The sequence below is a fragment of the Talpa europaea genome (genome assembly GCF_964194135.1).
Source record: "Talpa europaea genome assembly, chromosome: 10".
NCBI lineage: Eukaryota > Metazoa > Chordata > Mammalia > Eulipotyphla > Talpidae > Talpa > Talpa europaea.
In genome coordinates this window covers 116,923,292-116,945,598 of record NC_140077.1, presented here as the reverse complement: position 1 = coordinate 116,945,598, position 22,307 = coordinate 116,923,292, and positions in this window count along the sequence as shown.

Here is a 22,307-nt window from a genome sequence, read left to right as displayed (position 1 = left end):
GCTCCAGGCTTGGGGAGTGCAAGGACTTTAATGTCGAACCAGGTCGGCAGGAGGTGGAGGCCCAGGACTCAGACCCGGCCCTGGGGTGTCGGGGGTGGGTGGACTGCAGCGTGTCGGAAACTGGGCTGGGCAGGGCTGAGCCAGGAGCACGGCCGGGCGACTCAGCCGAGTGCTCCGGATGCTCACGACTCGCCCCGCGTGGGGAGAAGGTCGTTTAAACCACCAGATCTTCCCGGTCCCTTCTAGAACGCTCCTGGCCCCGCAGCCGCTCTTCTTGGCTCCATGTCCCTGGGAGTTTCGCTGAAGGTCCGTTACTCGTGCTCACACGGGGTGTCCAGCCCCCAAGAGTCAGCCGCCCCGCTCTTGTGCCGAGGCAGTGTGGGCGTGGGCGGACGCCTCTCGCCTCAGGGGCATCGCGTTACCTCCTGAAACGCGCCGGCCCTGGCTGTAGATGGTGATGACTCCTCAGCACTGGGCTGTTCCTCTGTCTCTCTCAAAATTCAGCATCTAAACCAGCACGTCTTTCCACCGACACACTCCCCCACCCCTGTTAGCAGCTGAAGACTTACTTCCCGCATGGAATTTTTTGAATTAACTAGGTTTGTCCTTTAATCAAGCTTCCTCCATCTCAGAATAATTAGACAATTTCGGGTTAAATCTACTGTTTTCTACCTGCATTTATGACAAGGTTTTCTCTGTGACTCTCATCTGTGACTTCAGTCCCTGGCGATGCAGCAAGTGCATTTAGCGTCAGGGGACACACCTGTCGGCCAGCTGCCTGCCTGCCTCAGGTAGAGGGCTTGATGCCTCCTGTCATTCCAAGATGGGTTATTCTCGCCTCATCTGTGTTTTCCAGTGATTTAAAAATAAAATAATTAGCCTTGGTGTCGTTCTTCCAAGTCCTTTCAGACGATCACTCTCTCAGGCGTTCGGTGGAATCTCAGGACGTCCCGACCCTGTCATCTGAGCTGTTCTGTTACAGGCGTCAGGCCCGTGTCAGGTCTCCGTGGCGTCGCCCGGGAGGGCTTCTGTTTCAGGAGGCTCGGTCCTTTGGCAGTTACACCCCTTGGTCCAGGGAAGAAAATGGTCCCGGGGAGATAAGGGGGTGCCCGCAGCCCCCCGGCCCATGTGCAGCCCTGGCTGTGAACTTGGGGTATCCTGTGAGTCGGTCACTCGCGCTGCCTGGCCTTGAGCTGGCCAGGTGCCGGGTCCGTGCCCCAAGTGCCTCCGACGCTGCGGTCAGCCCAGTCCGTGACCCCTCGGTCCTGCTTCCTGGTGGAGGCTGTCGTCTCGGCGCCCTCTGGGCTGGGAGGGGAGGCCTGGGCAGGCACCACTGTTGGCCGGGACTCTGACCTTCTCACGTCGGGAAAGGGAGGCGCCTGGAGGGGGTGAAAGCAGAGGCGCCACCTCCTCCCCGGGAGCCTCTGAGTCATCTCCCCGGGCCCCCCGGGGCTCTTCCAGCTCAGTTCGATTCTGGAGAGGCAGGACCCTCGTCCTGCCGGGCTCTCTACTCCTGCCTGGCGAGCAGGTCGGGACTTAACGGACTCCCACAGCGACAGCCTGTTGATGAGGTGAGTGGCCGTCACAGAGGGTGCTGCTGTTCCGGGGGGTCAGAGCAAAGTCGAGAACAGGCCCACGACAGCACCCAGCCGGCAGCCGGATGCGCAGCCACCAACGCGATGGCTTTTTAAAAATTTCTCTGGAAAAGGGAATGTCCGTGTGGCGCAGCTGAGACCGTCACACCCGCCTCGGGGAAAGTGTCTGCAGAGGCGCTGCCGGTGTCGTCCCGTCACGAGCTGGCTCGGCCCTCTGAGCCCGGGTGGCCTCGCGACCTCGGCAGGACCCCTCAGCCCCTGCCGAGTGGATGGTTAGCGCGACACCGCCCCCGAGAGCCCCTCAAGCTCCAGCAACTTTATTCTAGCTCAGCAACGGCCCAAATGTTCACAACATGTTCCGGAGTTGACAGCACATGTGTAATCAGCGCCGAAGTGAGCAAAATGAGTCATTTTTGGATATTTACACTAAACATTTAACGATCATTTTATTCCTCTCAAAATGCATATTTATTTTTAGTTTAGGCATCGAGGTGTAGATTTAAGTGTTGTTGGGAATATGCTGTGGCCATTTTTATAGAAGAATGATACTCTTGGGAGATTAAAAATTCTAAGATGCAAAAAAGCCTGAGAGATGTAAACTATATTTTCGCGAGCCAACTGATGCTGCAATTGTCAGAAGCATTTCTAGTCACATTCACAATAGATTTCGTTAGATATTCCCAGCATATTTTTATCACGTGATTAAAACTTTTATACTGTTTGAAGACTTCACTCCTAAAGGGACGAGTGTAATGGAAACAGATGTCGACATCGCACAAGGTAGTAGATGTGAGAAGAGATTCATATTACGAGGTGTGATACCCAGAGAAGGAATCGCACAGTGAGACGCGATAAAGGCATGAAGTTGTGTAATTTGTTCCCAGGTAATTTCTAAAAAGTCAAATGACCACTTGGACGTCACGCTTCAGCTTCCGTTCCCCCGCGGTTCAGCAGTCCCAAGTCTAATTCCCTGCCCCTCAGCTGCTGACTGTCCCAGCTGCTTCGTCTGGGCTGAGAAGTGGCGCGGCTGACCCACATTTTGGGTGCGAGCTGTCCTGGGGTTCTGCAGGCCACTTCTGGGTGAGCAGTCACCCTGGGCAGGGTAAGCCGTCCCCGAGCTGGGCAGAGTGCGCGGGGCCGGGGGAGGAGCTTGCGCTTGCACCTGCAGCACCTGTGCTTGCACCTGGGAGGGGGTTCTGGACAGTGGGAGGGGGGTCTGGACAGTGGGAGGGGGGTCTGGACAGTGGGAGGGGGGTCTGGACAGTGGAATGGAGTCTGGACAGTGGAATGGGAATTTGGAAGAATTACACTTTGGGCTGGTTCTGACTCTGGCAGACGAAGTCCTGCGCAGTATGGATCTTCCCAAGGCTGGGGTTGAGGTTGGGTGAGTCGGGGTGAGAACTGGTACCCACAGATGCGTCGTCAGCCTGCCCCAAAGTCCAGAGCCCCATAGGCCCACATGGCCACACCCTCTGCTCCGGTGATTGTGGAGAGACCCTGAGGTCTCCTTGCAGAGCCGAGCATCGAGCACGCCGAGAGGAGTCAGCGTCCGGCACTGACTAGGGTTTGGGGCATAATTTGAAAGTCATAGCAGGACCACGCCCCTGGTCCTCACGAGCAGCATGTCGGGGAGCAGAGGAAGCCTCCCAGCCCTCCGGGCTCTCCCAGGTCGGCATCATCAAACAAACGTGAGGCGGACGGCAGGAAACAGCCGCGCCCAAGTGTGGCAGTGACCGGACCCACCTGCGTGCCTGGAGACGCCCCGCGCGGCTGAGTCGTTCTCCCGAAAGGCTTCAGGCGGCATCTTCCAGAGTTCAGCTGAGAAGAGGGGGGAAGGTCGGTAAGGAGTTTACTGGGGGCTCCGAGGGGCCTCGTCTTTTGCCCTTCTCCAGCTGAAGAAGACAATGTCATGTCCTGAGCGTCCGCCCTTTTCTAAATCAAAAAAGCAGTCGCTGCTCCCCCTTTCATGACCTAGAAGAGCGTAGCTTGGGGTCCTCATCCAGCTGGGCTCCTGCCCGCCCCCCGTCATGTCATTCCCCAGCACTCACAGCGTGTAGACTCCCCGCAGGGAGTCGGTTCGTGGTCCCTGTGTCCGGTCCAGCAGTGTCTCGGGAGCAGAGCACGAGAGACAGCTCAGCCCCCAGAAGGTTCTCAGAAGTATCTGAGGACCCCCGAGGGCAGGAGCCAGAGCACGTCCTAAGGTCCTTCAAATCCGCAGCCCCGTTCCCAGAAGGCCCGTGTGCTGGCCTGGCTCGGGCACATGCCAGCAAGTGCAGGGAGAGCCTATTTGGGGGATTTCTGAGCAGACTTGCCGTGCCGGCGCATTCCGGTGTCCAGAAGGCTTAATGCTGGACGCCCCTTTCCTTTGCATCTAGCCCAGCTCAAGGGAAATGTGAGCCACTCACGTGTCTCGGCCTCCCCACAGACGGTGCAGAATTGCCACGGCGTGTTCTTACCGGTGTGTCAGAGGCGCCGCCGGCCCGACTGTACCCCGCAGGGACAGCCTCCCCGCGCACGTCTCGCTGTCTGTCCGTCTCGCTGTCTGTCCGCGGCTCCCCTGTCCTGGGGGTTTGACGGCTCGGCAGCAGGCAGGAGTGCAGCGTGCTGCGGGGGAGTGTCTTTTGCACCCAGGCGGTGTAACTTAGCAAATTTCTACAAAAATAAATTTCAGGCCAAGGAAGGAAGAGCCGGGAAGACGAGCCGTGCCCGCCGCATGGAGGCTCGGGGCCACCTGCTCCGCGAGCACTTGCTGCAGGCCTGCGGGCTGTGTCCTGCGTCTGCCGGGGGCCGGGGGGCTTTGCGTGGGCGTCAGGGCTTTGGTGGGAGAGGTTATCACGGAACACTGAGCTCACGTCCAGGCTTGAGAGGCAAAACCCTTCCCAAGTAGACAAATGTCAAGGGGAAGCCGCTGCTGCCTGTTTGCAGTCACTGAGACCTTGACTGTTTGGAGAGGCCCGAACTCTGCTGGGAGGCGCCCAGTCTCCAGCCCTCAGTGCCCCTGACCGTGGGAAACACCTGAAAACAGAGTTCGCCACCACCTTTTTCCAATTCTTTCTGTCTTTCTTTCTTCCTTTCTAGACTTATTTATTTATACAAGCCCTGGGGTACAGGCCAGAGGTGCGGGAGGGTGAGAGAATTCACCAGAGAAGAGCGGGGAGCAGAACAGGCAGATGGACGGAGGACACTGCTGAGGGGAGCAGAGGGCGCGACAGGGGAGGTCTGCGCGCCATGTGGGTAGCTCCCTAGCCGGCTGGGATCGAATCCGCGCTGCAGAGGCTGTGGGCAGCTTCGCAGCGCTGTGCTCAATCCGCTGTGCCACCGGACAGGCCCGCCTTTTTCCAATTTTCCCACAAAATTCTCCTTCTTTGTCTCACTAGAGCCAACCAGACATATCGCCTGGGCAGAGACTAACACTGTGCGCTGTCAGTGACAGGCCTGCTTTGAGAAAACGGCCGGGCTGGGTTGTGCATAGCAAGAGAATAACAAGGCCCTGGTGTCCTGCTCGCGGGCAGCAGAGGGCGGGCAGCGGCGGCAGGAGCCAGGAGGGCGTGGGAGCGGCCACTCCCTCAATTGATGTTGGGGCTCATGTTCCCAGAAATCAGCCGCATGCACCCGCCCAAGACTGCAGCCCCAGAGGACGGGCCCGCTGCGGTGCGGCCAGGCTTCAGCCGGCGCTGGCGTCCAGGGTGTGCGGAAGTGAGTGGCCTCCCCTCTTCCTCGTGGCTCCGCCATCACTCAGTGTGGCTTCTTGAACATTTTCTGTCCTGAGGCTCAAAGGCTGTGCTGTTCGTGCCTAAGACCTAGTTGCCACAAGACATCTCCCCCTTGGCAGGGCAACGGCGGCTACACCAGGAACATGCCCAAGGTGGAAACCAAGGTGCCCGGCGAGTCCAGAGACCGGTGGGCATCACCAGGGGCCAGTCTGGTCTCCTTCGGAGGTCCTGGGGCGCAGAAGGATCCGCTATTACATTTTCAAAAGCCTGAAGGAAAATCAAAAGTGGAATAATATTCTGTGACATGTGAAAATTACTTGGGACTCAGATGCCGGCGTCCATAAGGGAAGCCCCACTGGACGCCCGCCCCACCCCCTGCTCTCACAGAGTGGCCGCCACAGCCGTGCAGACGCCAGCCTGAGGCGTGCGCTCTCCGCCTCCGTGGACACGCAGGCACCTGCACAGACATCATACAAGGCTGGAGATTTAATGTCGAATTGTTTTTTCTCTTTCTGCATTCCTCAGTTTTCAAATCTATAAAGAGAGTGCGACCGAGTAACATTTCTGGCACAGCCCCCCCCCTGGTCTAGCGGCGGCGGAGCAAAGCCTTTGGGGGCTGCCCAGAGGGACCCATTTTTTTTTTACCGGTTTTTAATACAGACAGAAGCCTCCTTTCTGGTGACCTTGGCATTTCTGTCTTAAGTGGTAAGACCATTTACCTGCTGGCTTTTATTTCTTTAAAGATTGTTTCAACACCTGTTCCCAGCTGTTAGATAAAGGTCACCCACATCACAGCTCTGAGCAGGCAGAGGAGAGCCGCTTCCACACCGTCACGGGGACCTTCTAGCTGACCCCTTCACGTCTGGGCTGCGATTACCTTTTCAGGAGCTCTCTGCCCGCCTCTTCATCACTCCCCAAGTTGTTCTATTTATTTCCTGCCTCTACGTATCTATGTGTGTCTCCATCCGCCCACCCATCCACCTACCGAGTTTCTCTGTCACTCTCTCTCTGTCTGGATCTTTCTGTCCAGTATTTACCCGCCTCTGCCTTTCTATCTGTCTTTACCTTTTCTCTAAGACAGACCATCTGTTTCCTACCATTGGAATGTAACCACAAGAGCACCACGTCCTCGTCACTGTCCTGTCCCTGCCGATCAGCGCCTGGGTCATAGCAGCAGCTTAATCAATGTTTCTGGAAATACTTTAATGTATACATTTGATTCATTCAAGTAACTTAAGTACGTTTGATGGCAAAAATTGTTGCTCCCTGTCCACAGGTCATAGGAGCAGATGTATCAGAGAGCGGCGTAAAGGAAACCCCGTTGCACCTGCCCTCATGGGACAGGATGACCTCGAGCCATGGCTTGTATTTCCAGCTGCACTGTTGAAGGACCAAGTGGTTCTTGTCTCTTAAAAAAATGATACCAAACGTATGTGAAAAGATATTAAAATTCAAGCCAGCAAGCGTTGTGTGGAAACTTTAAAAAGTGGTATCATTTGAGCAGACATATCACAAGATCAGCAGAGAGATAGCAAAGCAATATTTCCTGAACAATTACAGAAAGAGATTCGGGATAAGAGTTACTTGCCTAAGCAGATTTTTAATGCATATAAATTTGGTTTGTTTTGGAAGATGCTTTTTAGAAGACTTATTTATTACAGTTCAAAGCACATAGTCGGTTCTATTTTTATCACTTCTCCCACAATCCCCTAATTTTACAAATGACAATTCTCTGTTAACCATTTTACTTTTTTAAAGTTACATAAATCTCACAGTTGGAGGGAATCATGTGTATCTCCACACCTGTGTAACTACAGTGCTGTGTTCACGGGCGAGGATCAGGCTGTGAGGATCAAACGCCACCTCAACCATGACGGTAGGTCTAAGCTCAGAATCTGATCTCTCGCTGCTTCTGACCACTCCTCCCTGGACGCGTCTGGAGGGACAGGATCCGTCTCGGCCACTCCCTGCTCGTCCCGACGGAGGCACCGCTGTGGAACGTGCGGGCTGCGGGGGGTGGTGGTCAGGCCTTGGCTCCACGTGCAACTGCAGCCCTGCTGACAGATTTAGGTTAAAGTAATTTAGGTTTCCTCCCTCAGTTGCCTCCACACGGCTTAGGCCCCGACAAGTCGGCCCGCAAGGATGTTGCTGGCGCCCACGAGAGGCCCCACGGGCTCCGCGTCAAATGCCCACTCCTCAGGGAGGACATGGGGCCGCCAGTGTCGGTTTCCTGCGCTGGGGCAGCTGGCGTCTGGGGGGCCGCCACGCCGAGGAGCCCGCTTTCCCTGCTGAGGCTTGAAACCCTCTCAGGACAGTGCCACGTCGCCGTTTGAACACTTCCTCTGCCTTGGGGACTAGCGTGACCCCTCGAAGGGTCTCGTAGTTGCCGCTTCAGCCACTTTCTGGAGGACAGGCCAGTCCCGGGGAGGAGGGTCTCGAGGCCACTGAGTTTCCTTTGCACCCGGCTCCAGAACAAGCCAAGCCAGTCAGCGGCATTGAGTCTGTGGAGAGCGTTAGCTCACCGCTCCGTAGGTCCCAAGGTGACGCTTGCTCACGACGCCCACCACCAAACGTCCATCTCTGCCATCAGCGACCAGCCGAGGGGTCTGCCCACCCGCCCTCCCCTCCTGTCCCCCCGTCACCAGCCTGCTGTTACCCCCATCTAAGGTTTGTTTTCATTAGGAAGTTCCTCAGAAAACTAAAAACAGGACACTACCGTGTGACCCAGTAGCTCCGTTTTGGGTATTTACCCAAGAACAGGAAAACGCTAGCTCAGAAAGGCGGCAGCACGGCTGTGTCCGCGGCGGCGCTGCTCACAGCAGCCCGGGAAGGGCGCACGAAGGCGCAGCGACGGGCTGAGAAGGCGAGGGCTGGGCCCACGACGGCCTGGAGGGGACCTGCCGACCGGAGTGAGGCAGAAGGAGAAAGACAAAGACCAGATGATTTTGCTTTAGTTCTTGTCCTTCCCTGCTGGCTCCTGAAGCGTGGCCTCCCTGTTCCACGCTCGCCGCGTCCAAAGGCCGGTGGACGTGTGTCCTCGCGGAGCGCGGAGCAGGCCCGGCCCGCCGGCGCCACCGCGCCGGGTACCAGAGGCGGAGAGCCTGGACGACCTGGTGGCACGTGACAAGGAGACCAGGGAGACCCCGCACCCCCGCCTCCAGGAGACGGAACTTTCCCTGTGAGTCTCCGCACGGGACTGCTGCTGAAATACAGCCTCCAAGACAGGCTGCTGCTGCCCGCTGAGCGCAGGCCCCTGCCCGGCGAGCCCTGGCAGCTGTGAATGCTTATACGCCTGATCAAAGAGCCTCAGAGTCCACGAGTGGGGTGAACTACACACAATTCCACAGAAGTAGGGGAAGATTTTAACAATCCCCTCCCGGCACTCAGAGACCCTCTCTAGACAGCGCGGGGGCGGCGGGGGGCATGAGAGCTGCCAGGAGCTCCCTGGAACAGGCAGAGAGTCTCGAAGAAGACGCCCATCCGGGCACATTCTGGGTCTAAGAGACACGGCTGCTCGCTTCGGGCGGGATTCTGAGCAGAGGGTCAAGGAACTTCCACGTGCGTTTGAAAGTCTTTACAGCGAATGATGTTCGAGCAACGGGGCACGCTCGGGGCGCGGGGCAGGGAATAAGCAGTAACACACGTCGTCGGGCTTGGGGCTCGAAGGGGTCTCGTGTTCTCAGGGGACCAGCACCCGCATTTACCTGTGCTCATCACTGTAGTCGCCCCGAGGTGGCTCAGGGAGACACGGACCAGACCTGCCCCTTCTCGAGGCCGTGGCCAGGGGTTCCCTTCCGGACTGCCCGCGCTTCACTGACGTGTCAGGGCCATTATTTCCTTTCTATTACACTTGTTCAAGTGATAGACAGTGGAGCGAGAGGTTGAAAGAATAATATGGATAAATATTGATCCAGGAGTTGTTCAAATAACATCACCTGTATTCTCCACACCAGCTTAGCTCCTAGATTAAGATTTCAAGTTTCATAACCATTTTATTATAGTAGGAAGAATAATATTGGGCAAGGAATATAATCAAAGAACCTGGAAATGAATACTTGGTTCATTTTTCTGGGCCATATTGTCTAAGTTACAATAATTTGATTTAATATCATGTCAAATATATTCAATAATTTAAAAGCGCACGCCAGTTCCGAGCTGCACTGCCAGAGCCTCCTACGGAGGGAGGCCGCACACACAGACACAAACCAGACACTCGGGGACATGATTTAAGCAAGACAAATGTTTCTTAATTCATTATTTCTGTAACCACTGTCTTCATCAAACACTCATGGCTTAAATTCAGGGGCTGTGTGGACGGCTACATGTGTGAGGCCTGGTTCTCTCGAAAAGCACCTGAGATAATTCAAAGCAACCGTGTGTTCAAATAGTGATGATGAGAAAGTCTCACAGATTTTACCAAGCCCAGCGTCCGTTCCGTGTGGATAGACTCGCCTGCTTTGTTTGGGGAGAAAAGCGAAGAGGAAAAGGGGCCAGTTGAACACTTTTGCTGCAAGTAGCGGGGCCCACAGTGGGTCTCTGCTGAGCTGCTGCCCCGTCTCCTCCCTCCAGGTCTCTCAACTTCTGTTTTTCTCTAGTTTTTTGAGCTCCCAAGTAGCCTTTCCAAGCAGGGCGGAGAGGACCTCACGCTAGCTTTCCGGTGTGTGTGGGGGACCCCATCCCCCCGCCCAGACGCCCACCTCCCCCTGACCCCGTGTGGACCTGCAGTGAGGAGGGCAGAGCCCTGTGGCCCATACATTGCCCGGTCACAGGCTGCAGCCAGGCAGCGGCACCCGATCAGGCGAGGCCACGCTCCCTTCTGCGGGGGCAGAGCGGGAAGCACCCTCAGCCTGGCCTGGGGGTGGGGGGCTCTGAGCCAACTGCTGCAGACAGACCCTCGGCTCCGCCCTCCATGTGGGGTGGGCACCGGCTTTCCAGGGCACACGTTGTCTTGCTCCCTGCGCCCTCCTTGAAACATGCCGCTTCTGAGCTGGACACTCACTGATGTCTGTGGTTGGAAATGAGGGGCGAAGGCGCCTCTTCCAGAGCCCCCGCGCGCTTGGGGCGTCTGTGCAGAGTCGGGGAGGAGGAAGGAGCACTGTGCTCCCCGGGCTGCCGCTGCTGGAAGGGCTTAGACTTTTACTCTGCAATGTCCTTATTTTTCCTTAACCAGTGTTAATTACACTTAAATGGACATCCTGAGGCTATTATCTTCCAGCTCTGTGATGGACGCCGGTGGCATTTAGCCCTCATCTGAAACAAAAGGGCAGAAATGCCTCCGGGAGAGCTATTAGCCCTTTAATTAGTAAGGGAGCTGCACGGTGCAGGTGTTTTATCCAGTTTTGTTTAGATGTTTCCTGTTAGGCTGAAGTTAGCCACTTTGGCTTACTGTAAAATTATCGGTGTTTCTTAAAAACAGCCGCGACGAAGGTGACTTGACAGGATCACTAGGATGCTCAGACACACGTGCGTGTGTTTATACATAGGGTTGTGTCCGCAGGTAGTGATTGCTCAGCACAAAGGTAGAGTGTGTGCACACATAGCGGGTGTCCGTCCGTCCACCCATCCATCCGAGAGAGGCCGACGCTCAGACATTCTTAAGATCCCTTTGCAGCAACACCACAGCAAGAGGGTGGTCCACGGAAACAACTTGGCAATCCGTCATCCTAAAGTAATAAAGGGGGGCAAGAAAAGACTCATTCCAGGTAACATACGTTGTTTTGTACACATCAAAATTTATGAGGACTCACTACCTTTATGACAAAAACGGCAAAGAAAGTTGTTGTGCAAATTATTAACTCATTTATTTTTTTCCAGGTGGAAAGTGAACGTGGAGTAGGAGAACTGTCCATCAGAAATGGGTTCCAGAAACACTTTCCCTTAGAGGAAAAACTGTACCTTTTTTATACCAGGGTTATTTTTGATTCCAGCATATTCTGCCCAGTGTGTGAAGCATCGAGTAGGTGAAGCTTCAATTCTTGAATGACAGTTTTTATTTCAGGAATAGTAGAATTCTGTGGGGATTTCTGTTTTCAAATGAGTCCCTTAAAGTGAAAAAGTCGTTCAGATTCAGGGTCTGGACGGATCCAAGGAAGATGCTGCGGGATGAGGACTTGGGGTGCCCATTGGGTGCCTTCTGGCGTCACCCCGCCGCCTCGGCCGCCGAGGGTCCTGCTGTGCCTCAGTCCCACTCCCAGTGGGCGAGCGGGTTTTTTTTTTTTCCACGTTTTTCAACCCCGGTGTCTGCTGTGCTACTTGAAGAAATAAAAATCTTTAACAAGTTTGGTGGCCGCTGCAGTGGCTGTTTCACATCAGGGGAAACTGATTCAACCCCTGGGTTCACATTTCCTGACCTTTGGGGGCGCCCCGGACCGCGCGTGACTCATGCAGGTGCTGTCGCGGGGCTGCAGGCCGCGGCTCCTCAGCCCCTGCGGGAAGGAAGCGGGTGGCCCGGCGCGAGGAGGGCCCGTGGGGTCTGGGTCAGCCTGGGGGGAAGCCGGGGCTGACCCGCAAGGTGGCCTCTGCGCGTTCTGTAGTTCGCGGCCTCGGCACCGACGGATCTCAGGACTCTTTGAAATATTAGGATAAAGTTAGAGGGTTGAGGTGTGCAGGTGCAGGGATGAAATTTCCATCTCGAGACAGCATGAATCGGGGGAGAGTTTAAGATAATCTTTTGTTTGGCAGGTGAGCGGGGAGACGGCAGGTGTCAGCGCGGGGGGAGCCCGACCAGCGCCCCGGAGCCCAGCCCTCAGCTCCACCCCGAGCCCGGCCACCCTGAGGTAAGAGTCGGGCCTCGCGCTGGGTGCCCTGACGCCGGCTTGGAGCAGCAGGACTGAGAAGCCGCCCAGGCCTTGCACTTTCATTCTCCGTCCTACACAACCCCTCACGCCGGGAGCGCTTGCCGCGCGTTTGCTGAAATGAGTGACATGACTCGGGGACGAGGCCCGTGCGTCCGTCTCTCGAGCTTGGCCGCTCTGTCCACGCGCGGCGTCCCCGCGGCTGAGGGCGTCCCGGTTCCGGGCAGCGCCTGTCCCTGGGTGGAGCCTGCTCTGGGAGGCCGTGGGAGGCCCGTGCTCTGGACGCGTGTCCTGGGCTGTTCCGTGCTGGCCACCCGGGGTGACGCGGGCCCGGCAGCCAGGGAAACAGCCAAGGGAGGTTAGGCCTCCGCTCGCCTCGAGTGTTAACACCCCACCTCCCAACGGGAGTGCGTGGCTCGCCCCCGGGACAGACCCCTCACTGCAGCCGTCCCCTCTGCAGGGCCGGACCCCAGGGCTGGGTGGGGCTGTCTTACAGCCCGGGAAGCGCAGCCGCCCCACTGTGCTGCAGCCTCAGCCCCACGGCCTGTGCTGCGGGTTCAGCCACGCCCCCCCATGTTCTCACCCGTCGGGGCACGGGCCAGAGAGGCCGGTGCTGGTGGAGTGTTCAATCTTCTCCGCGTGACAGTTCCAGAGCATTCTGAGCGACAGTGCGATTATCTCCAGTGAAGACAGGCCTGGTGGTGTCGGGAGGCTCGGCCCCGGGTCTCAGCAGGGGGTGGGGAGGGAGGTGGCAGCGTCACCCTGGGCCCTCAGATGCGCCTTCAAAAAAAAAAAAAATAAATAAATCCAAGCTGTGTATTGCCTTGCTCAGGTCGCGGGCGTGTGACCTGCCCCGGGGAGGGACGCAGGAAGGCTCCGCACGAACAGAAACAGCGAGGACTGGGGGTGCGCAGCACAGGAGGTAGCAGGAACCCCAGTTCTGGGGTGTGGCTTCTAGTGAGCTGCGTGGAGGGTGCCCCCAGCTGAATGCCAGGGAGCGCCCCAGGCCCACAGAGCGCCTGAGGAGGGAACTGCGGGGCGCTCACTGCAAGCGCGGGGTTTTCATCAAACAGGTACGTTGGGAGGCATCAGGGCTTGTGCTGCTGCTGTGATTCCCGTTACTTCTGTTCCTCGTCCCCATTATTATTCGCCTATGACTGCCCGGCAGTCACGGGGGTGACAAGGGCGAATGCGGACCGTCATTTTCTTCGTGAAAGGACCATGTTTCCCGGCTCGATTCCCTTTGCTTTGGCTAAAATAAACAACAAAAGTGGAGCTATTGGAAGGCATCGAGGGTGAACGATGGCTTATCGGATCAATGAGGAATGATGGCCCTGTGGATAAGAATATACCTGACGGGCAAAAATTTGCTTGGCGCTTCAAGGTTTTCACGTCTCCGCAATCTGCCGCGTAAGTGCTGCCTGTGTTTATTGCGTCCGGTTAGAAGGAATAAAAGTCGCCCCGTCAGCACCATCGGGTTGTGTTCCGATACGTTACGTGGCCCGAGGGACGGTCCATAAACCGTGAAATTCTCAGTAAAATTGTAAACCTCATTGAATCCCCACACCGAGTTGAATATCTACAAACCCACGATGTCCCTGGTGCGCGGCCGGCAGGAGCGGGGACGCACCGCTTTCCACCATCATAGTGTAGTGTCTCGGGACCGGCGTTGTTCCCGTCGCTTTCCTTTCAAATAACTTTCCTCTCTCTTTCCACCCACCCTTTCTGGGGGCTCCCACCCTAGGAGTGCCATCGAGTCCCACGCCTTCAGCATCAGGGCACCCCGAATTGCATCTGGGGAGGCGGGCCTCAGCCTCCCGCGATCTGCCTGGAGCTCCTCCACAGGAGTGGACCTTGGCAGGTGGAAAACAAGCCCCTTCCCTCCTCTCCTCAGCAGCCCCAACGTGCTGTTCCTCCTGACTTTTTCATTTCTGTCAACACGTCTAGTTTATTAAACTTGGAGCTATTATCTTCCCCACTTTCTTTATATTTAATCAATGCAAGTTGTGCGTCTACAGCGCATCAATATTTTATACCCACATTAACATTTTTAGCCCATTTCCTCTTCTGTGGAGCCTCCTAATTCTTAAAAAATCCTTCCAGGTAGAATCCTCAGGTTTACTTCTGTCGCCTTCACCTGTTCACCCTCCGCGGCCGGGCTTCCGAGTGATGCCAGCTCGCCCGGCCCACCTCAGCCGCCGCTCACCCCATCACGGTTTCCCTTGTGCTGGCCCAGGTCGTGGCGCTGCATGTGCCCCTCAGGGGGCGTCACCGTGACTGAGCCTTCCTGCGAACTGACCTGTTTGCGTTGCCCCTCCCGCTGCCCCAGGCTCGCCCAAGAGGCCGCTGCATCTCTGTCCTGGCCTGGGACTTGCCCTCGGAAGCTGACCAGTGAGCGCCTCCCGACGAGCCGGGAACGCCACACGGGCGCGCCTAAGTCGCCCTTTATTTTCCAGCAAAAGCAAACATCATTGTTTCCTCCCAGTAGCTCCATAACTGAGGGATCCCCAGGATCATATCAGCACCCCAGGGGCTGCGGAGCTGGCCAGGCCGCCCCCAGGGCTGCCCCGAGCCTCCTTGCAGGGCCGCGTGTGCTCCAGGGGGGCAACTGGATGGCGTGGACTCGGGAGGCGGCGTGTTTGGGCAGGACTCCACGGGGCACTTCAGTTTGCTCAATTCAGTAAACGTGGGTCTGCAGGATCCGACGGCAAGATCCCGGGCTTGTGTGCCCGGCGCTTCCTCCACAGGCTGCCCCTGCACTGCCTTGTCCCTCCTGCACAGTCTAGCCCCCCGCCCCCCGCAGGCCCCCCCACCACAGCCAGGAGGATGGGCAGACTCTGCCACGGAGGCGGGAAGGAGTCTGGCTCCTTACTGAGCAGCTCCCGCTTTCTGGCGCCCGTTGGGACGGACCGACCCCCCGCGTGTGCCCGCCCAGCATCTTCAGCCGGGGAGGGGCCCTCAGTGACCCCGGAACCCCACACCGGTGCGCAGGCCAGCGGCTGAGAGGCCAGAGTGGAGCCAGTGTGTTGCTCTAACACCCGCCGTTACCCGAGCCCCGGCAGCAGTCATGAGCGTTTCAGCAAGTTTCCAGATGCAAGAGGACTTTAATTTTCTTCTCAGAAAAGGAATTTTGCTCATCACTCACCAAAGAAGACCGAGCCAGTAAGTTCCTCAGTTCTTCTTATTGTGATAAAATTGGACCCCAGAGTAATTCATTCTCCCTCAAAGCAGCAGAGTAATTGTGGTTACAGTCATGTGTTTGAGCTACAAATTGTAACTTTGGGAAACACAAAGTCTGGGTGGTTTGGCTGTTATGGATCAGAACCTCTCTCTGCGTCTTCACCCTAGAGAGGGCCGGGGTGGGGGGTAATCTCCTGACAGCAGGCGTGATGGCAGGTGCCGAGTGACAGGAAGCAGCTCCCCGCCCCAAACGCAGTTTGCATTTGAGGGACTCACCCAGCTCTGCTGTGCTCACCATGGCAGCCGGCTGGTGCCGCCTGCGGCAGGATTTCAGAGATGTGGACCTCATTGTCCTTGAAGCTTTGTCCAAGGTCGTCCAGTTTCAGTCACAGCAGATAGATGGGAACCGTAATTTCTACGTAGCTGTTTCCATTGGCACCAAGCGGGTGAGCTAACTGCGCCTGCAATCCTCAATTGCATTTAAAAAATACTTTTTTAAAAAAATAAAAGGAATATGTGGATTTGGAACGCTGGGAAATTTTTATAAATGTGCAGAAGGACCCGTCTCCCATGTCACTGGTCACACGGGGGTTGCTTTGCTGCAGACGTGTGGACGCGTGATCGTGTGTGCCCTGAGTGTTGTGTGTTGTGGGTGCTTGTGGGTACACCCACCTCGGCCACGCTCTCAGGCCCAGTGCCCCCGCTGTGGGAGAGTGGAAATCCTCCTGTCACTGCTGTGGCGACACGCTGCGGTACAGAGACCTGATGGTCACTGGCGGACGTACACTAACCCACCCAGCTCACCTGGCACGAAACAAGGATTTTTCTCTCTTCTTACAGCCATCAATTCTGTTGCAATGAATTAATTTCCAGAAAGTTAACTTTCTCTAAAGTACAGGAACTGTGTTCTTCACTGTTTATCTTATTCTTCATATAGTTTCTTTGTAAAGACAGTGTTTTTATTAAAAATACTCCAAAATAGGACCTCCCTGGTGGCACAAGGGGTTAAGACGCAACCTATGAAACTATCCACAGCCTCTGCAGCATGAGTTCGATTCCCGGCCAGCCAGGGAGCTACCCACATGGCACAGCAGACCCCTCCTGTCTCCCCACTGCTCCCCTCAGCAGTGTACTTCAGTCAGTCTGCCTGTTCTGTTCCCCACTCTGTCTCTGGTGAATCCTCTCACCCCCCCACACCTCTGGCCTGTACCCCAGCTTTGCATACATAAATAAATAAATCCTTAAAAAATACTCCAAAATATTCCTTGTGATAGGGCTGCTTACGGATGACATGACTGACGACTTTTAAAACTATGGGTCTTTTTCTCTCATTTCTCAATTTCTGAGTCCTCTCATTGGGCTCTTTTTCTTACTGTTTCACACCATCTCCTGAGCCTTCCTTCCTGCGGGGTCTCTGCGCTTTGCCCCTCCAGGGTGACCACCTGCACCCAGGACCCGCGCTTGCCCCCTCCACTGCCCCCTCCGTGGCCTTGGCGCGGAAACCGCCTGCGTGCGGAGCCTCAGCCGCCCGAGCCGTGAGCGGAAGCCATCGGGTTTCCACGTCTTATTTGTCACCACCGGGGAGTCCTCGAACCCGACAGCACACGACATGTGGTCCTCCCCTGCCCCTGCACCCCGTGTCACTGCAGCGGCGCCCCGGACATCGCGGGCTGTACTCCCGCCTTCCTGCAGAGTGTCCCGATGCCCTCCTAGGTGCCCGACCCGAGTCCCGCGAGGTGGACCTGCTGTTTCTCATCTCCAGGTAGGCGACCTGCGCCCAGGGCGAAGCGTGGGCCACCTATGCCGGTGCCGGTGGGGAGCCCTCGCAGGTCGCCCCGCACGAGGTGACGGCCCAGGGCGCGCCTCTGGGAGCCAGTTGTTTCCTTCACTTAGTAGCTAACCCTATACTCCGTTAGAGCTTGACCGTGGCTCGGGCACCGGGCGAGAGAAAGCAATTGAGGCCTGGAGCGGGAACCGGGAGGAGACGGACCGTGGCCTCTGAGACCCCATCCCCTTAATCCCTCACCTGGGCGCCCCTCGCAGCTCGCGGGGGGTCTCGCGTCTCATCTGTTCCTTCTGGCCTTCCTCGGGCAGCGCGGACAGCGGGTGGGCTTGGCCATAAGGAATTTTGCTGACGAATTGGTGGCGGGTTTGGGAGGGGGAGCCGCGGGCGCGTGCACCCTGCGCTCTGTGGGGTCCACGTGGGGTTCAGTCCCGGCCGTCACAGTGAGTCACGTTCATGTTTAAGATGAAAGGAGAATCGTGTCTGCGCTGCAGCGTCGCGTGGGCTGCACTAAATGCCTCCGTGGCACTTAGACAGAGCTTGTGAGATAAGAGAGTGAGAAGCCGAGCGCCAGGAGCAGCCCCCCAGGTTTCTGCTGTGAGCGCTGCCCAGAAGGGACAGGTGCGAGGGTAGCCTGAGGGGCGGCAGGTGCTGCACACCAGGAGACCCAGGGGGTGGCCGTTCCAGACAGGGCCGCTCCTGCTCTCCGTTGTTCCCCGCGAGGGCCATGCTGTCTGCGGAGGGGCCTGGCTGGCTCCCCTCTCCCTGCGGAGCCGCGGGGGGGCCTGGGCCCCTGGTGTCGTGCTCTCACCCGGCACCTGGGGCCTCATCAGGGGTGAGAAGAGCCGCCTCACCCACAGGCAGCAGCCTGCGCTCAGCTCTTTCTCAGACTCCAGTGTGCAGGGCTCTGCCCCCGCCCGCTGGCCACACGCCGCGGCCTGCGCACACGCGCCGCCAGGGCCTTGCTGGTCGGGTGGCAGCGAGCAGGCCGGGCAGGAAGGGGGGCAGGCTCAGAGAGGGGGGCACCGCCGGACACGCAGGGGCCTCCCTGCTTCCAGCTGCTGTCAACAAATACCTGCAACTTGATTGATTTCAGGTTTATTAGTCCAAGATAATTATTGCATTTTAAAGTAAAAGGTGTATTAAACTGTCATTAACTTTGTCAAGTGCTAACTTCGAAAAATGTGAGCACAATTTTCACTTCAAAAATCAGGTTATTTCCTTGATCCTCCCCGTGCGCTCTCCGGTGCGCGGCTGGCTGCTGAACTGGGTGCTACCTTGCTAATTCTGTGTCTTTGTTTCACACACACCCTCATCTGCATTTCCAAAATCAGATGTTCCTTTCATATAACACAGTATCCTAATTAAAATATTAAAAGATGCTTTTTGAATGAGGAGAATTTACATCGCCATAAAAAAGGCTCTGAGTGAGGCAGGATGTCTCATTTTTTATTCAGTGACACTTTCTCTCGAAATTATTTCTGGCTACAGAGTTAACCCCCTCAGCCCTGCGGGTGGGTCAGGGTGGGGAAGAGGGACGGGCAGCAGGAAGGCCAGGGCAAAAGATGTTGGCTCCACAGTCAAGTTTTGGGAAATTTAACATGTAATGGGCTTGTTTTCCAGGGACGTCCCAGGGGGTTTTCTGGGTTGAATGACTGTTCCCTTGGCCGTGGTGGGTCGTCTCCCTGTCATTCAGCTAATCCCATCTTCGGCTTCACAGCTCAGTCCATTTTCTTGTTTCATTTACTTCTTCTGCCTCCCCCCATCGCCACTCTCCCCGCACTCACCCTTGCTGGATGTTTGACGTGTGTTCTGAAGATTTTCCTTTATGTGCACGCATCAGACATTAACCAAATGAGGCTCTTTACTCAACACTACCTTTTTTTTTTAAGATTTATTTATTTATACGAGAACTGGGGTACAGTCAGAGGTGCGGGAGGGCGAGAGGATTCACCAGAGACAGAGCGGGGAGCAGAACAGGCAGACTGACGAGATACGCTGCTGAGGGGAGCAGCGGGGAGACAGGAGAGGTCTGTGCGCCATGTGGGCAGCTCCCTGGCCAGCCGGGAATTGAGCCTGCACTGCAGAGGCTGCGGACAGCTTCACAGTGCTGTTCTCTACCTGCTGCGCCACCGGGGAGGCCCCGCGACACTACCTTTTTGAGGTCAGGATGTTGTTGCTGAATGGAGCTCCCATTTGATGCTCTTCAATGACGTCGCCCTAAATGTTCCCCCTCACTGTGGGGGCAGACTCCGAGCTCCCCTTGACTTCACCTGCCAGACCATCGTCTGCTTCCTAGGAAACTCGTGCCTCGTGGAAGGGGGAGGCCATGGGGCTTCTTACCTTTAATTTTTCTAAAACCTTCATTATGGCTTTGGAGAATGGCTGCACCCCTTTACTTCCACTAGAAGTCTTTTTCTCCCCTCATCTTCAGAAGGAGGTGTTGCCTTCCTGCTCTTGAATTCTCGTTGTCCCCGGGGTCACATCATCCCTCACTCACCCCATCCAAGTGCCAGGGAATGCCGTGGGTTGGACTCGGGGCCCTTCGGCACTGAGGCTGCCCCAGCCATGCCACCCCGTGATCCTCACAACTGGTCTCAAGACGCCCACTTTGGAACACACAGGAGTTTGAGGAAGAGGAATGAGATCCTTGAGGCAGGGGAGACGTTTGGTTCTTGTCTAAACCCCGTGCCCTTCCCTGACTGAGCAAGAGACTGCCATGTCCTGAGCTTCCGTCCCGTCCTAATCAAAGGAGCAGTCGCTGCTACCGCCTTTTTCTGATCTGGAAGGAAGAAGTTTGGGGAACCCCACCAGGTGTGGGCTCATCGGTGAGCATGTCCTCTGAGAAACATGTTGTTTCTCTCGGGGCAAGGATGCGCCCCCCCCCCCCCAAGCCATGTGCAGTCTCCCCTCTTTCTCTCTGGGCCTCAGACCCCTGCGTGCAGGTCAATGCTCCCGTGTGCCCACTGTGGTAAATGCTTCGTGTGTGTCCTTTCATACTTGGGTCTTTTCTCCTGCAAATCTGTGCGATGTTAATTTGTTCGTCCAGCCTTAAAGGGGCCCAGGCGGGGTGGGGGACTTCCCTCTCCACTTGACAACACCAGCTCTGTTGACTTTGGATTTATTTTTCCCTTCATCCATTGACACTATGTGACTCAGTGTCTGCTCCGGAGCAGGAAACACTGACTTGGAAAATAGGGAAATAGAACACTTGGTGCTGCACGTCCCTCAGTCGGGAAGTCATTGTTTCAATCTTGCAACCTGGATTATGAATTGGCCTGAGATATTAAAACACTAGCAGCAGTTGAGGACATTTTCAGGACACTTCATCTAAAACGTTAGCCTTGCACACTTAACACTAAACATCACGGTCTAAGTGCCAACAGACTGTGGTTAAAAAAGTTGCATCATAAATAAATCAAGGCACACGCTTCAGAGGAGTCATGCCTGTCACGCCTGTCTCATGGGGAGGGTCACGCAACTAGCAGAGGCCAGGCCGGGAGGAAGCGCCGGAGGCTCGGTGACGTGGGCGTCTGGGGTGACGTCACGTCCATGCTGGCTGACTCTCCACTTCCCCCACCCCCCGTCCTTCTGCATGAAGTCCATGTAACCCTTGGCCAGACCAGCCTCGACCCGCCGGCAGCTCTCCCTGCTCTGCGCCAACGTGAGTCCCTTTCAGCGTCGCCTTCGTGCCGGGAGGGACCTGCCTCCCCTTACTCTGGTTTTTTTTTTTTTTTTTTTTTTGGTCTTTATTTTTCCCCTCACAGGAGCTGTGCCCACAGAGAAATCACAATTTGAAATGTACAAAAGTAGGAAGGCAGAAGAACAAACCAAAATGAAATGGTTTCACCCTCAGCGTAATCACGCTTAGAGCACTTGACATTCCTCTACCTTGAGTTTTAATTGAAACGCGTTTATGACTTTTTCCTCCAAGGACCTTCTGGTCTCTGCCTTAGACTTACTCCTACACAGTGGTTCTAGAGACATCCTCGGTTCTCCCTTCTTGGACTTAAGCCCTTTTGCTTTAATTGTCAATTGTCTGCATCCTTTCAGCAACCAGCCCCCCCCCCCCCCGACAAGGTGGAAGATTCTGCAGAAGCACGAGTTGGTTCTGTCTTGCCTATTGCTCTGTCCCCAGCAACTAACGAAGCACACGCAGTAGCTTGATAAATACCTGTCCCCTACAGCAGTGGTGCCCGAAAGTGCATATCCTCCTTTTGCAATTAACAGGCCCGCGTAGGCACGGCTGCACACTATCGTGTGTACTCGCAGGTATTTTCTGTGGCTCACCATCTGCTCATTGCATAAAAATCAATTGCAAGATTGTTGGACTCCTTGGCTTAGGTTTATCACCACTGTGAACAGGTTCTTACACTGAAATCTCCCTCATCAATTCCTGCTATTTTCTACTTCCTCTCCCCTTCTCTAAAGTGCAGCTTAAATCTTTGTGAGAAAAAAAGAAAAGGGCAGAGCCCAGGCCCAGTCCAGACACGGGGGAGGACAGCAGAGCCAAGGATGGACCAGAGCCTCCCGGAGCTCGTCACGCCTGTCTCATGCCTGTCGGCTCACATTTCAGTGACATCACAAGTCAGTGACATCACAATTCAATAACATCACATTTCGATGACATCACAGTTCAACAATATCACAAATCAGTGAATCACAATTCAATGACATCACAGTAAGCCGAGAAGAACTTCCTTCTTTAGTGCGTCTCTTATCCCAGTTAAAGTGAAAATTAATTTTCTCACTTGAATCATTCCACTTCTCATAAAAGCAATGGACAGAGCAGGAAGAAAGTTTCTGTCTTGCAAGTTACGGGCACTTATTTTAGTAACTGGCGATGATCATCTATTCACTAGCTAATGCGATTAAAGTGGTTGGATTTATACCTGCCAGGGGGCTGAGGCTGGGGCGGTGGCCTAAGCCACTGCAGAGCAGCGTTGATGAGGTCCTCGGAGCTCAGGCCTCTGAGGAGAAGTTGGCGAAGTGCATCAAGGCAGGGGTCACTGCTGCTTGGGGCTGTCGCATCAGGGCGGCCAGAGGGGCTTCCGCGCAGGCCCCGCACCTGTGAGCCCGTCGCGAGGGAGGGCGATGGTGCTCGTCCGCGTCTCACCGCAGAGTTCAGCGTGTACCGGGAATTCTCTATCATCTAGAAGGGAGAGAATTTAAATAGATGATTAGAAATCAATGTTCTTGATACCTAAAAATGTTCAAACTCAATCAGCAATGGGGAACGATG